The following is a 13,839-nucleotide window of genomic DNA, read 5'->3' as shown; positions in this document are numbered from 1 at the left end:
AGCTCTCCATCCATCTGATTGATAACCCAAATGAATTTTTCATGGATATGATACCAACATCAAATCATAAATCAGATGTGATCCTATCCCCACTGGATTTTGAAGAAGCCATAGACAGTATGCCTATGCACTCTGCACCAGGCCCTGACTCTTGGAACTCTATATTCATCAAGAACTGTAAAAAACGTTATCGCAGGCCCTTCACATTCTTTGGAGACAAAGCCAAGATACTGGCATTGTCCCTGACATACTAAAAACAGCAGAGATAGCACCGCCCCATAAAGGAGGAAATAAGGCAGAGGCAAAAAACTACAGACCGATAGCACTAACATCGCACATCATAAAAATCTTTGAGAGAATGCTAAGAAGTAAGATCACAAAATACATGGAATCACAGCATCTCCATAACCCCAGACAACATGGTTTCAGAACAGGGCGCTCTTGCCTATCACAGTTGCTGGACCACTCTGACATGGCACTAGATGCCATGGAAGACAAACAAAACGCTTTGACAAAAAAAAGCCTTTGACAAATGTGACCATTGTGTTATTGCACATAAAATGCGTTCAAAAGGAATTACCGGAAAAATAGGCAGATGGATATACAACTTCCTGACTAATAGAACCCAATGTGTAGTAGTCAACAAAATAAAATCTGGACCATCAACCGTAAAGAGCTCAGTCCCCAAGCGTACTGTGCTTGCTCCAATACTTTTTCTCATCCTCATATCGGACATAGACAAGGACACAACCTATAGTACTTGATCATCCTTTGCAGATGACACTAGAATCTTCACGAGAGTAGGCAACATAGAGGAGACGGCAAACCTCCAATCAGATGTAAATCAGGTCTTTCTATGGGCTACAGAAAATAACATGGTGATTAACGAACATAAGTTTCAGCTCATGCGCTACGGAAAAAATAAAAAATATAAAAACGGAAACCACTTACAAAACTCAGTCAAATCATAACATTGAACGGAAAAGCAACGTAAAGGATTTGGGTGTACTGATGTCAGAAGGCCTTACATTTAAAGAACACAATAAAGTAGCCGTCACAACTGCAAGAAAAATGACAGGATAGATAACAAGAACTTTTCACACTAGAGATGCTATACCGATGATGATAGTTTTCAAGACGCTAGTGCTCTCTAGAGTGGAATACTGCTGCATAATGAAAGCCCCTTTCAAAGCTGGAGAAATTACTGACCTATACTTATGCATTTATCTTCGGTTTAACACAACAGGCACCAGACACACGCTAGGCATCATACACACTAGGATAAAACAAACATTAGGCCAGAAGTCAGAAAAGAATTCAAAGAATTTTACTGGAAAGGCTTGCTGTTAGGAAAGGAAGTAATTGAGATGAATTAATGCACAGTATGTCAATTTTGTGAAATATATGATAAAGGAACAAAAACATTTATACCAAAACAAAGATGCAGAACTAGGAAACAGGATTTGTTCAACTGAAATTTCAAGACGGACAGAGACCAAAAGACACAAAAATGGAATCAATATACGAAGAGGCCAAACCCCCAAACATACCAGTAATACAAAGAGAAACAACTACACGGCAGTGAGGAGAGAGGCAGAAAGAAATTTTGAAAAAAAGGAACAAACAAATGTAAAGTAGAACAAATCATATTCTATAAATACAGCAACAACCAATTGCAGGTAAAGGATAATATTCAGAGCTTTTAAATGCATGGATGGCGAAATACTCAAGAAATTGTTCACGACTTTTGTTAGACCAAAGTTGGAATATGCAGCGGTTGTATGGTGCCCATATCTTAAGAAGCACATAAACAAACTGGAAAAGGTGCAAAGACATGCTACTAAGGGGCTCCCAGAACTGAAGGACAAGAACTATGAGGAGAGGTTAGAGGCATTAAATATACCAAATATACTACACAAATATATATACTACACATGCACAATAAACTACCCTACACAGGCTGAGTATGGTGTGTACAATAAATTATTAGCTAAAAGATAAGACTGAGTTTGTATAAATGGGGGTTAAGTCAGAGTGGGAAAATGTAAGTGGAGTGCCTAAAAACCCTGTCCTGGGACCTCTGTAATTCATAATATATACAAATAATTTAGACTCAGGTTTGATCAGCAATATTTGAAAATTTCCAGACGATACAAAAGGGATTTTTTTCTGGATTCAGGATTATTTTTTTATGGCTGAAAACAGGTTTTCAGCAATAAAAAAAATACAGTATTGCTGGAACAACCGTCGACATCTTCAAGAGAAAACCTGAACATCTTCAAGAAGTGAAGATGACCTTGAGAAGAAGTATAGGTTGGGAGAAGTATAGGTTAGGAATTGTCTCCAAAGAATTCTCAAAGAATTACTCGTTATTGCTATCCAAGATAATTAGACGAGCCAAAGCTAAATACTACGAAGATAAATTTACCCAAATAAAGAGTACCTTACCTAAAAATATGTATGTACCTTACGTAAACAAACATTTGATTTTGAAGTGCCGGACAAACAAGGCGGTGGTGGATATGTGGGCCTGAGGGGCCTGTCCAAGCAACAGCCTGTTGGACCAAGCTCTCACATGTCAAGCCTGGCCTTGGAAGGGCTTGGTGAGTAGAACAACTACCAGAACCCTATAATGCATGTATCAAGGTGTCCAGGCAGTGAGCACCACATAATGCAGTGCAGTCCTGTAAGAATAAGCACAGTAAGTATGGGCATGGAGGGGGTGCAGCAGTGGCTTGTGAAGGGCTGGAGAGTAAATGGACATGCCCAGGGGTAAAAAGCATTAGGGTAACAGAACATAGCCCATAAAAATAGTAATGACAATGAATGAATAATTATATGAATGCAATAATACTTCATATCTCAATAGGAATACTAAGCAGGATGCAAGACAAGGTACTGGTGGTGATAGTGGTTGGTACAAGTCCTCACATCCCCACAGACACCAGTAACAGCCCTCACCTCCCAACACAGTACCCTTGTAGCGAGTTAATCTTATACTCGCTTCATTATCTTATAGCATAACTAATTAACACTAATTACAGAAGCTACACAGGTGATACTTTGGTGTGAGTTGAGCGCACTGAGCGTCGGTATCGCTACACCCTTGTTCCTTAACAACCCTTTGGACCTTTATTACAGAAAAATAGAATCAATTAATTTAATAAAATATAAAATATAAGTGCTTACTTACGATAATACTATCGGTGGAACACAAAATCTTCTTCTTCTTGATAGTAGGTGCAGTTTGCATGAAGGGTTAGTCCTCGCCATGACTGAACTGACGACAAAATGGCCGATGTGTTGATATGGCGTCAGGTGACGCTGTGACGTCACAGGTGAGGGACGCTTTGCGCATTACTCCCTCGTACTTAAAAAGTACTACAGGTACTTTTTGGTTTTATTTTTGAATATGGCAGAAGTTGGACAGCTTTTCAAATCATTATAAGGGAGTGAGTTCCATAGACTAGGTCCCTTTATTTACATAGAGTGTTTACATAGATTAAGTTTGACTCTTGGGATATCAAAGAGATATTTATGTCTGGTGGGGACGTGGCCATGTGTTCTATTACATCTGTCCAGGAAGAGTTTCAGAACAGGGTTTGCAGTTAGAAAAAGGGCTTTATAAACGTAATTTACACAGGAGAATGTATGGAGTGAATTTGTTTAGCATGTTTAAGGATTTGAACAAGGGAGCTGTGTGTTGTCTGAAGGTAGAGTTAGTTATTGTCCTGATAGCAGATTTTTACTGGATGATGATGGGCTTGAGGTAGTTTGCAGAGGTTGAACCCCAAGCACAAACGCCATAAGAATGATAGGGATAGATAAGTGCATAATAGAGTGAGAGGAGAGCAGAGTAGGGTACATAATATCTGATTTAAGAATATTCTAAACAAAGCACAGGAACGTAGTATACCATACAAATTGAATAGATCGTATACTAATGACCCAAAGTGGATAACAAAGAATTTGAAGAACCTTATAGGTAAAAAGAGAGCTTGGTACAAAAGGATTAAAAATGGGGAGGTCACTTTAGAACAGGAATTCGTACAACTGGTTAGAAATGTTAAAAAAGAGATAAGGAAAGCAAAAAGAAACTATGAAGTTCGCATAGCAGGGCAAGCAAAGACAAATCCTAAAGGGTTTTTTCAGTTATATCGTACTAAGACTAGGGAAAGGATAGGTCCATTAAAAACTGAGACAGGTCAAATAACAGATAGTGATGAAGAGATGAGTAGTATTTTTAATAAATATTTTGTATCTGTATTTACTAAAGAGGAACTTAACAATATGCCTTCAGCCGAACAAGTCTATGTGGGTGGGGACGAGGACAGGTTGACGAGTTTAGCAGTTACCAGGGAGGATGTTCTTAAACAAATAGTAAAACTCAAACCAAACAAATCCCCAGGGCCGGATGAAGTGTTTGCTAGGGTGCTTAAAGAATGCAAAGAGGAGCTTTGTGACCCACTGTCAACCATATTTAATAAATCAATAGAGTCAGGCAGAGTGCCAGAGTTTTGGAAAGTTGCTAATGTGATACCAGTTTTTAAGAAAGGAGATAGATCACTTGCGTCTAACTATCGACCAATTAGCCTAACGTCTATTGTGGGAAAGTTACTCGAATCTATAATAGCAAATAAAATTCGTCTTCATCTTGAAAAACATAAATTAATAATTGAGTCGCAACATGGTTTTATAAATGGCCGTTCATGTTTAACAAATTTGTTATCTTTTTATTCTAGCATTGTTGAGGCAGTTGATAGTGGTAAGGATTGCGATGTTGTATACCTTGACTTTAGCAAAGCTTTTGATACAGTGCCACATGAAAGACTGATTAAAAAAATAGAGTCTCATGGTATTGGGGGTGCTATATTAAGCTGGATTAGGGCATGGCTATACCAAAGGAAACAGAGAGTTAGTATAAATGGAATCAAGTCAGAGTGGGAAAATGTTGTAAGTGGAGTGCCTCAAGGCTCTGTCCTGGGACCTCTGTTGTTTATAATATATATAAATGATTTAGATTCAGGTTTGAGTAGCAACATTTGCAAATTTGCCGATGATACGAAAATCGGTAGGGAAATTAATTCGGAGGAGGACTCACTATCACTTCAAGTTGATCTAGATAGGGTTTTGAAATGGTCAAAGGATTGGCAGATGCAGTTTAATGCTGATAAATGTAAAGTTCTGAGGTTAGGTAATGATGATAGAGTTACAAGATACGAGCTAGATGGTGTTGTGATTGCGAAGTCGGATTGCGAAAGGGATCTGGGAGTTATGATTAGTAAGAATTTAAAACAAAAGGATCAATGCATAAATGTTCGTAATAAGGCAAATCGGACACTTGGATTTATTAATCGCAGCGTTAGTAACAAGACACCTGGTGTGGTTCTCAAGCTATATCTTGCTCTAGTTAGGCCCCATTTAGATTATGCAGTTCAGTTTTGGTCGCCATATTATAGAATGGATATAAATTCACTTGAACGTGTCCAGCGTAGGATGACTAAGTTAATTCCCCAAATTAGAAATCTTTCATATGAAGACAGATTAACAAAGCTTAAGTTGCATTCACTGGAAAGGCGAAGAGTTAGGGGCGACATGATAGAGGTTTACAAGTGGGTGAATGGACATAACAAGGGGGATATTAATAGGGTATTAAAAGTATCAACACAGGACAGAACACGAAACAATGGGTATAAATTGGATAAGTTTAGATTTAGGAAAGACTTGGGTAAATACTGGTTCAGTAACAGGGTTGTAGATTTGTGGAACCAATTGCCGCGTAACGTGGTGGAGGTGGGGTCCCTCGATTGTTTCAAGCGCGGGTTGGACAAGTATATGAGTGGGATTGGGTGGTTATAGAATAGGAGCTGCCTCGTATGGGCCAATAGGCCTTCTGCAGTTACCTTTGTTCTTATGTTCTTATGTTATATATTGAATCCACATCGAAATCTCCATTTACGTCACCTATCGCTGGGTTCATGTCTCGCTCCAAGACCGGCCCCCACCCCATACCCAAGACTTTCCAATCAATTTGACCCAAAGAATTTCTTAGGCTATTAAAATCAGCTTTTCGAAAATCTGGCACTTTAACAGAATTTTCTCCTACAGGTCTATTCCATTCTATGCTAAATCTGATTTCTTTGTGATCACTGTTCCCTAGCTCACTCCCTATTTCGATGTCATTAATTTGTGTTTCCCTGTTAGTTAACACTAAATCTAAAATATTATTTTCCCGTGTTGGTTCCTTAATGTGTTGCGTAAGAAAGCAATCGTCAATTAATTCTAGAAAATCTTCTGCTTCACTATTCCCTGTTTTGTTCAACCAGTTTATTCCACTAAAATTAAAGTCACCCATGACGTAAATACTGTTAGATCTAGATGCTCTAGATATTTCATCCCATAGATGCTTTGCTTCCATTCTGTCTAAATTTGGTGGCCTATATATTACTCCTATTATAATATTATTTGCTTTTTCGTATAATTCTATCCAAATAGTTTCTGAGTGTGGCTCAGTTTTGATTCCCTCTTTGAGACTACATTTCAAATTGTCCCTAACATATATGGCTACTCCCCCTCCTCGTCTAATATATCTATCTGTGTGAAATAGTTTAAATCCATTTATCTGATATTCAGCTAATAGTTCTCTATTTTCTACATTCATCCACGTTTCGGTAAGTGCAATAATATCTATTTTTTCTGTGCAGACAAGAGCATTTAATTCGTTAATTTTATTTCTTAGACTTCTACTGTTAGTGTAATATACCCTAAGTGAATTGTTATTTTGAGGCCCTTCTCTTTCTCTGATCATTTTGCCAATTCCTTTCTCCCACAAACACGTACTTTTATTATCTCCTTCCTCCAAATCAATTCCCATACCTCTATCTACTAACAGTTTAAATCAAAACAAACACCTGTAACCACTTCTTCCAACGAGTTCGCAACAGCAACAACCCCAGCTCTCGATAGATGCACCCCATCACGAGCATACATTTCATTTCTTCCATAGAAGTGTTCATAAGAACATAAGAACAAAGGTAACTGCAGAAGGCCTATTGGCCCATACGAGGCAGCTCCTATATATAACCCCCCAATCCCACTCATATATATGTCCAACCCGCGCTTGAAACAATTGAGGGACCCCACTTGTCCGAGGGTTCCCAGTTGTCTATGAAAGATATTGCATTTGATTTGCAATATCTTTCCAGCCGGCAATTGACACCAAGTGCCCTTGACATCCATTCATTTCCCCCTCCCTTTCTTGGAAGAATGCCACATATGATCGGGATTCCTCCCTTGCTCCTAACTAATTCAATGGCTGTCCTGAATCTCTGTATTAGTTCTTCACTCCTAACTCGTCCAACATCATTACCCCCTGCACTAATACAAATAATGGGTTTGTTCCCATTTCCTGTCATAATATCATTCATGTTTCCAACAATATCACCAATTCCAGCTCCCGGGTAGCAAACCCTTAATCTGTTCCCCCTATCTCTGGCACAAAACGTTCTGTCTAAATACCTCACCTGGGAATCTCCCTCAACCAAAATTCGCTTCGATCCTCCCTTTTCTTTTCGAGCAGTTTGAGGGACCTGCGCTTTAATGCTCCTCGTTACTTTGTCTTTGCCACCTCGTTGAACAACAGGTTCAACACAGCACTCGTCCTCTAATACGTCAAATGCATTAAAAGTCCTTAGGTGAAGGCTATTAGTTGTCGGTTTTGCCAAGGTCTTCTTAAGACCTTGGTCTTTGCAATTAAGACCTTATTTGCAATTATTGATTCAAGTAACTTTCCCACAACAGACGTTAGGCTAATTGGCCGATAGTTTGACGCAAGTGATCTATCTCCTCTCTTAAAAATTGGTACTGTTGCAAACTCGTTGGAAGAAGTGGTTAGAGGTGTTTGTTTGGGTTTAAACTGTTAGTAGATAGAGGTATGGGAATTGATTTGGAGGAAGGAGGTAATAAAAGTATGTGTTTGTGGGAGAAAGGAATTGGCAAAACGATCAGGGAAAGAGAAGGGCCGCAAAATAACAATTCACTTAGGGTATATTACACTAACAGTAGAAGTCTAAGAAATAAAATTAACGAATTAAATGCTCTTGTCTGCACAGAAAAAATAGATATTATTGCACTTACCGAAACGTGGATGAATGTAGAAAATAGAGAACTATTAGCTGAATATCAAATATATGGATTTAAACTATTTCACACAGATAGATATATTAGACGAGGAGGTGGAGTAGCCATATATGTTAGGGACAATTTGAAATGTAGTCTCAAAGAGGGAATCAAAACAGAGCCACACACAGAAACTATTTGGATAGAATTAAACGAAAAAGCTAATAATATTATAATAGGAGTAATATATAGGCCACCAAATTTAGACAGAATGGAAGCAAAGCACCTATGGGATGAAATATCTAGAGCATCTAGATCTAACAGTATTTATATCATGGGTGACTTTAATTTTAGCAGAATAAACTGGTTGAACAAAACAGGGAATAGTGAAGCAGAAGATTTTCTAGAATTAATTGACGATTGCTTTCTTACGCAACACATTAAGGATCCAACACGGGAAAATAATATTTTAGATTTAGTGTTAACTAATAGGGAAACACAAATTAATGACATCGAAATAGGGAGTGAGCTAGGGAGCAGTGATCACAAAGAAATCAGATTTAGCATAGAATGGAATAGACCAGTAGGAGAAAATTCTGTTAAAGTGCCAGATTTTCGAAAAGCTGATTTTAATTGCCTAAGAAATTTTTTGGGTCAAATTGATTGGAAAGTCTTGGGTATGGGGTGTGGGCCGGTCTTGGAGCGAGACATGAACCCAGCGATAGGTGACTTAAATGGGGATTTCGATGTGGATTCAATATATAACTTATTTAAGAATATTCTAAACAAAGCACAGGAACGTAGTATACCATACAAATTCAATAGATCGAATACTAATGACCCAAAGTGGATAACAAAGAATTTGAAGAACCTTATAGGTAACAAGAGAGCTTGGTACAAAAGGATTAAAAATGGGGAGGTCACTTTAGAACAGGAATTCGTACAACTGGTTAGAAATGTTAAAAAAGAGATAAGGAAAGCAAAAAGAAACTATGAAGTTCGCATAGCAGGGCAAGCAAAGAAAAATCCTAAAGGGTTTTTTCAGTTATATCGTACTAAGACTAGGGAAAGGATAGGTCCATTAAAAACTGAGACAGGTCAAATAACAGATAGTGATGAGATGAGTAGTATTTTTAATAAATATTTTGTATCTGTATTTACTAAAGAGGAACTTAACAATATGCCTTCAGCCGAACAAGTCTATGTGGGTGGGGACGAGGACAGGTTGACGAGTTTAGCAGTTACCAGGGAGGATGTTCTTAAACAAATAGTAAAACTCAAACCAAACAAATCCCCAGGGCCGGATGAAGTGTTTGCCAGGGTGCTTAAAGAATGCAAAGAGGAGCTTTGTGACCCACTGTCAACCATATTTAATAAATCAATAGAGTCAGGCAGAGTGCCAGAGTTTTGGAAAGTTGCTAATGTGATACCAGTTTTTAAGAAAGGAGATAGATCACTTGCGTCTAACTATCGACCAATTAGCCTAACGTCTATTGTGGGAAAATTACTCGAATCTATAATAGCAAATAAAATTCGTTTTCATCTTGAAAAACATAAATTATTAATTGAGTCACAACATGGTTTTATAAATGGCCGTTCATGTTTAACGAATTTGTTATCTTTTTATTCTAGCATTGTTGAGGCAGTTGATAGTGGTAAGGATTGCGATGTTGTATACCTTGACTTTAGCAAAGCTTTTGATACAGTGCCACATGAAAGACTGATTAAAAAGATAGTCTCATGGTATTGGGGGTGCTATATTAAGCTGGATTAGGGCATGGCTATACCAAAGGAAGCAGAGAGTTAGTATAAATGGAATCAAGTCAGAGTGGGAAAATGTTGTAAGTGGAGTGCCTCAAGGCTCTGTCCTGGGACCTCTGTTGTTTATAATATATATAAATGATTTAGATTCAGGTTTGAGTAGCAACATTTGCAAATTTGCCGATGATACGAAAATCGGTAGGGAAATTAATTCGGAGGAGGACTCACTATCACTTCAAGTTGATCTAGATAGGGTTTTGAAATGGTCAAAGGATTGGCAGATGCAGTTTAATGCTGATAAATGTAAAGTTCTGAGGTTAGGTAATGATGATAGAGTTACAAGATACGAGCTAGATAGTGTTGAGATTGCGAAGTCGGATTGCGAAAGGGATCTGGGAGTTATGATTAGTAAGAATTTAAAACAAAAGGATCAATGCATAAATGTTCGTAATAAGGTAAATCGGACACTTGGATTTATTAATCGCAGCGTTAGTAACAAGACACCTGGTGTGGTTCTCAAGCTATATCTTGCTCTAGTTAGGCCCCATTTAGATTATGCAGTTCAGTTTTGGTCGCCATATTATAGAATGGATATAAATTCACTTGAACGTGTCCAGCGTAGGATGACTAAGTTAATTCCCCAAATTAGAAATCTTTCATATGAAGAAAGATTAACAAAGCTTAAGTTGCATTCACTGGAAAGGCGAAGAGTTAGGGGCGACATGATAGAGGTTTACAAGTGGGTGAATGGACATAACAAAGGGGATATTAATAGGGTATTAAAAGTATCAACACAAGACAGAACACGAAACAATGGGTATAAATTGGATAAGTTTAGATTTAGGAAAGACTTGGGTAAATACTGGTTCAGTAACAGGGTTGTTGATTTGTGGAACCAATTGCCGCGTAACATTGTGGAGGTGGGGTCCCTCGATTGTTTCAAGCGCGGGTTGGACAAGTATATGAGTGGGATTGGGTGGTTATAAATAGGAGTTGCCTCGTGTGGGCCAACAGGCCTTCTGCAGTTGCCTTTGTTCTTATGTTCTGATGATAGTGGTAAGGATTGTGATGTTGGGTACCTTGACTTTAGCAAAGCTTTTGATACAGTGCCACACGAAAGACTAATTAAAAAAATAGAAGCTCATGGTATTGGGGGTGCTATATTAACTTGGATTAGGGCATGGCTATTCCAAAGGAAACAGAGAGTTAGTATAAATGGGGTTAAGTCCGAGTGGGAAAATGTTGTAAGTGGAGTACCTCAGGGCTCTGTCCTGGGACCTCTGTTGTTTATAATATATATAAATGATTTAGATTCAGGTTTGAGTAGCAACATTTGCAAATTTGCCGATGATACGAAAATCGGTAAGGAAATTAATTCGGAGGAGGACTCACTATCACTTCAAGTTGATATAGATAGGGTTTTGAAATGGTCAAATGATTGGCAAATGCAGTTTAATGATGATAAATGTAAAGTTCTGAGGCTAGGTAATGATGATAGAGTTACAAGATACGAGCTAGATGGTGTTGAGATTGCGAAGTCGGATTGCGAAAGGGATCTGGGAGTTATGATTAGTAAGAATTTAAAACAAAAGGATCAATGCATGAATGTTCGTAATAATGCGAATGGGACACTGGGATTTATTAACCGAAGCGTTAGTAACAAGACACCTGGTGTGGTTCTTAAGTTATATCTTGCTTTGGTTAGGCCCCATTTAGATTATGCAGTTCAGTTGTGGTCACCGTATTATAGAATGGATATAAATTCACTTGAACGTGTCCAACGTAGGATGACTAAGTAATTCCCCAAATTAGAAATCTTTCATATGAAGAAAGATTAACAAAGCTTAAGTTGCATTCACTGGAAAGGCGAAGAGTTAGGGGTGACATGATAGAGGTTTACAAGTGGATGAATGGACATAACAGGGGGGATATTAATAGGGTATTAAAAATATCAACACAAGAGAGAACACGAAACAATGGGTATAAATTGGATAAGTTTAGATTTAGAAAAGACTTGGGTAAATACTGGTTCAGTAACAGGGTTGTTGATTTATGGAACCAATTGCCGCGTAACGTGGTGGAGGTGGTGTCCCTCCATTGTTTCAAGCGCGGGTTGGACAAGTATATGAGTGGGATTGGGTGGTTATAGAATAGGAGCTGCCTCGTATGGGCCAATAGGCCTTCTGCAGTTACCTTTGTTCTTATGTTCTTATGTACCACATTAGCTACCTTCCATGACTCTGGCACTCTGCCTGACTCTATTGATTTATTAAATATGGTAGACAGTGGCTCGGAAAGCTCCTCTTTGCATTCTTTAAGCACCCTGGCAAACACTTCATCCGGCCCTGGGGATTTGTTTGGTTTGAGTTTTACTATTTGTTGAAGAACATCCTCCCTGGTAACTGCTAAACTCGTCAACCTGTCCTCGTCCCCACCCACATAGACTTGTTCGGCTGAAGGCATATTGTTAAGTTCCTCTTTAGTAAATACAGATACAACATATTTATTAAAAATACTACTCATCTCTTCATCACTATCTGTTATTTGACCTGTCTCAGTTTTTAATGGACCTATCCTTTCCCTAGTCTTAGTACGATATAACTGAAAAAACCCTTTAGGATTTGTCTTTGCTTGCCCTGCTATGCGAACTTCATAGTTTCTTTTTGCTTTCCTTATCTCTTTTTTAACATTTCTAACCAGTTGTACGAATTCCTGTTCTAAAGTGACCTCCCCATTTTTAATCCTTTTGTACCAAGCTCTCTTGTTACCTATAAGGTTCTTCAAATTCTTTGTTATCCACTTTGGGTCATTAGTATTCGATCTATTCAATTTGTATGGTATACTACTTTCCTGTGTTTTGTTTGGAATATTCTTAAATAAGTTATACATTGAATCCACATCGAAATCCCCATTTACGTCACCTATCGCTGGGTTCATGTCTCTCTCCAAGACCGGCCCCCACCCCATACCCAAGACTTTCCAATCAATTTGACCCAAAAAATTTCTTAGGCTATTAAAATCAGCTTTTCGAAAATCTGGCACTTTAACATAATTTTCTTCTACAAGTCTATTCCATTCTATGCTAAATCTGATTTCTTTGTGATCACTGTTCCCTAGCTCACTCCCTATTTCGATGTCATTAATTTGTGTTTCCCTGTTAGTTAACACTAAATCTAAAATATTATTTTCTCCTTCTCAGGATGCTGCTTCCCGCTTGGCTGCCTTATCCTGCCTTGGCGAGATCCCTGTTCGGGTCTCAAAGAACGCTCAGTTGAATGCCAGTGTTGGCACTATTCTCCTCCCGCCCCATGTTGCGACCGGTGTTCGGAATCTGCAGGACTACCACGATGATATTCGACATATCCTTGCTGCCCAAGGCCATTCTATTCTCCAGGTGGACACGTTTACTTGTCCCCCTCGTGGTTGTCGCCGCCAACTCCTCCGGGTTGTGAAGATCACCTTTGATGGTCGGACCCTTCCACCATCTGTCATTCTTGTTGGTGCCAGGTGCTCTGTCCAGGAATACATTCCTTCTCCTCGGCTCTGCAACAAGTGCTGGAGGTTTGGGCATGGTGCCCTCCGCTGCTCCGGGACTGTCTCTCTCTGTCCTTTGTGTGGTGGCGAAGGTCACTCTAAGTCGGAGTGCACTTCTCCCCAGGCGCACTGTCTCAACTGCGGTGAGGCCCATCCTACCTTCTCCCGTGCCTGTGTCCATTACAAGCTTAGGCAGCCGTCCTCAACCTGAAGCACCGGGAGCGTTTATCTTTTCCTGAGGCGAGGCGCCAGGTTCGCCGGCTCCCGCCTTATGCTAACATCTCTTATGCTCGCGTGTTGCGCTCTTCCTCTCCTCGTCCTTCCCACCTTCCTCAGACTCACAACCGTTTCCAGGCCTTGGACCCTGATACGCCCACTGCCCCCCTCCTCTGTTCCTTTGAGTTCTGTCCGAAGGGTCCACCTCTG

The 13,839-nt window shown here is 39.2% G+C and overlaps 1 long non-coding RNA gene across 1 annotated transcript; it reads right to left on the bottom strand.

Annotated features, from left to right (window-relative positions):
* Positions 1–2,431: 2,431 nt before the first annotated feature.
* LOC138364251 (uncharacterized) lies at positions 2,432–3,690 on the bottom strand. The gene is made up of 2 exons (XR_011228354.1): positions 3,194–3,690; positions 2,432–2,684 (listed from the first exon to the last, which is right to left on the bottom strand). It is a non-coding gene; the product is annotated as an uncharacterized lncRNA (long non-coding RNA).
* Positions 3,691–13,839: the final 10,149 nt, after the last annotated feature.

The sequence above is a fragment of the Procambarus clarkii genome, chromosome 2 (assembly GCF_040958095.1).
Source record: "Procambarus clarkii isolate CNS0578487 chromosome 2, FALCON_Pclarkii_2.0, whole genome shotgun sequence".
Classification (NCBI taxonomy): Eukaryota; Metazoa; Arthropoda; class Malacostraca; order Decapoda; family Cambaridae; genus Procambarus; species Procambarus clarkii.
Note: the sequence above shows the minus strand (reverse complement) of the source record. Positions and strands in the feature narration are given on the sequence as shown.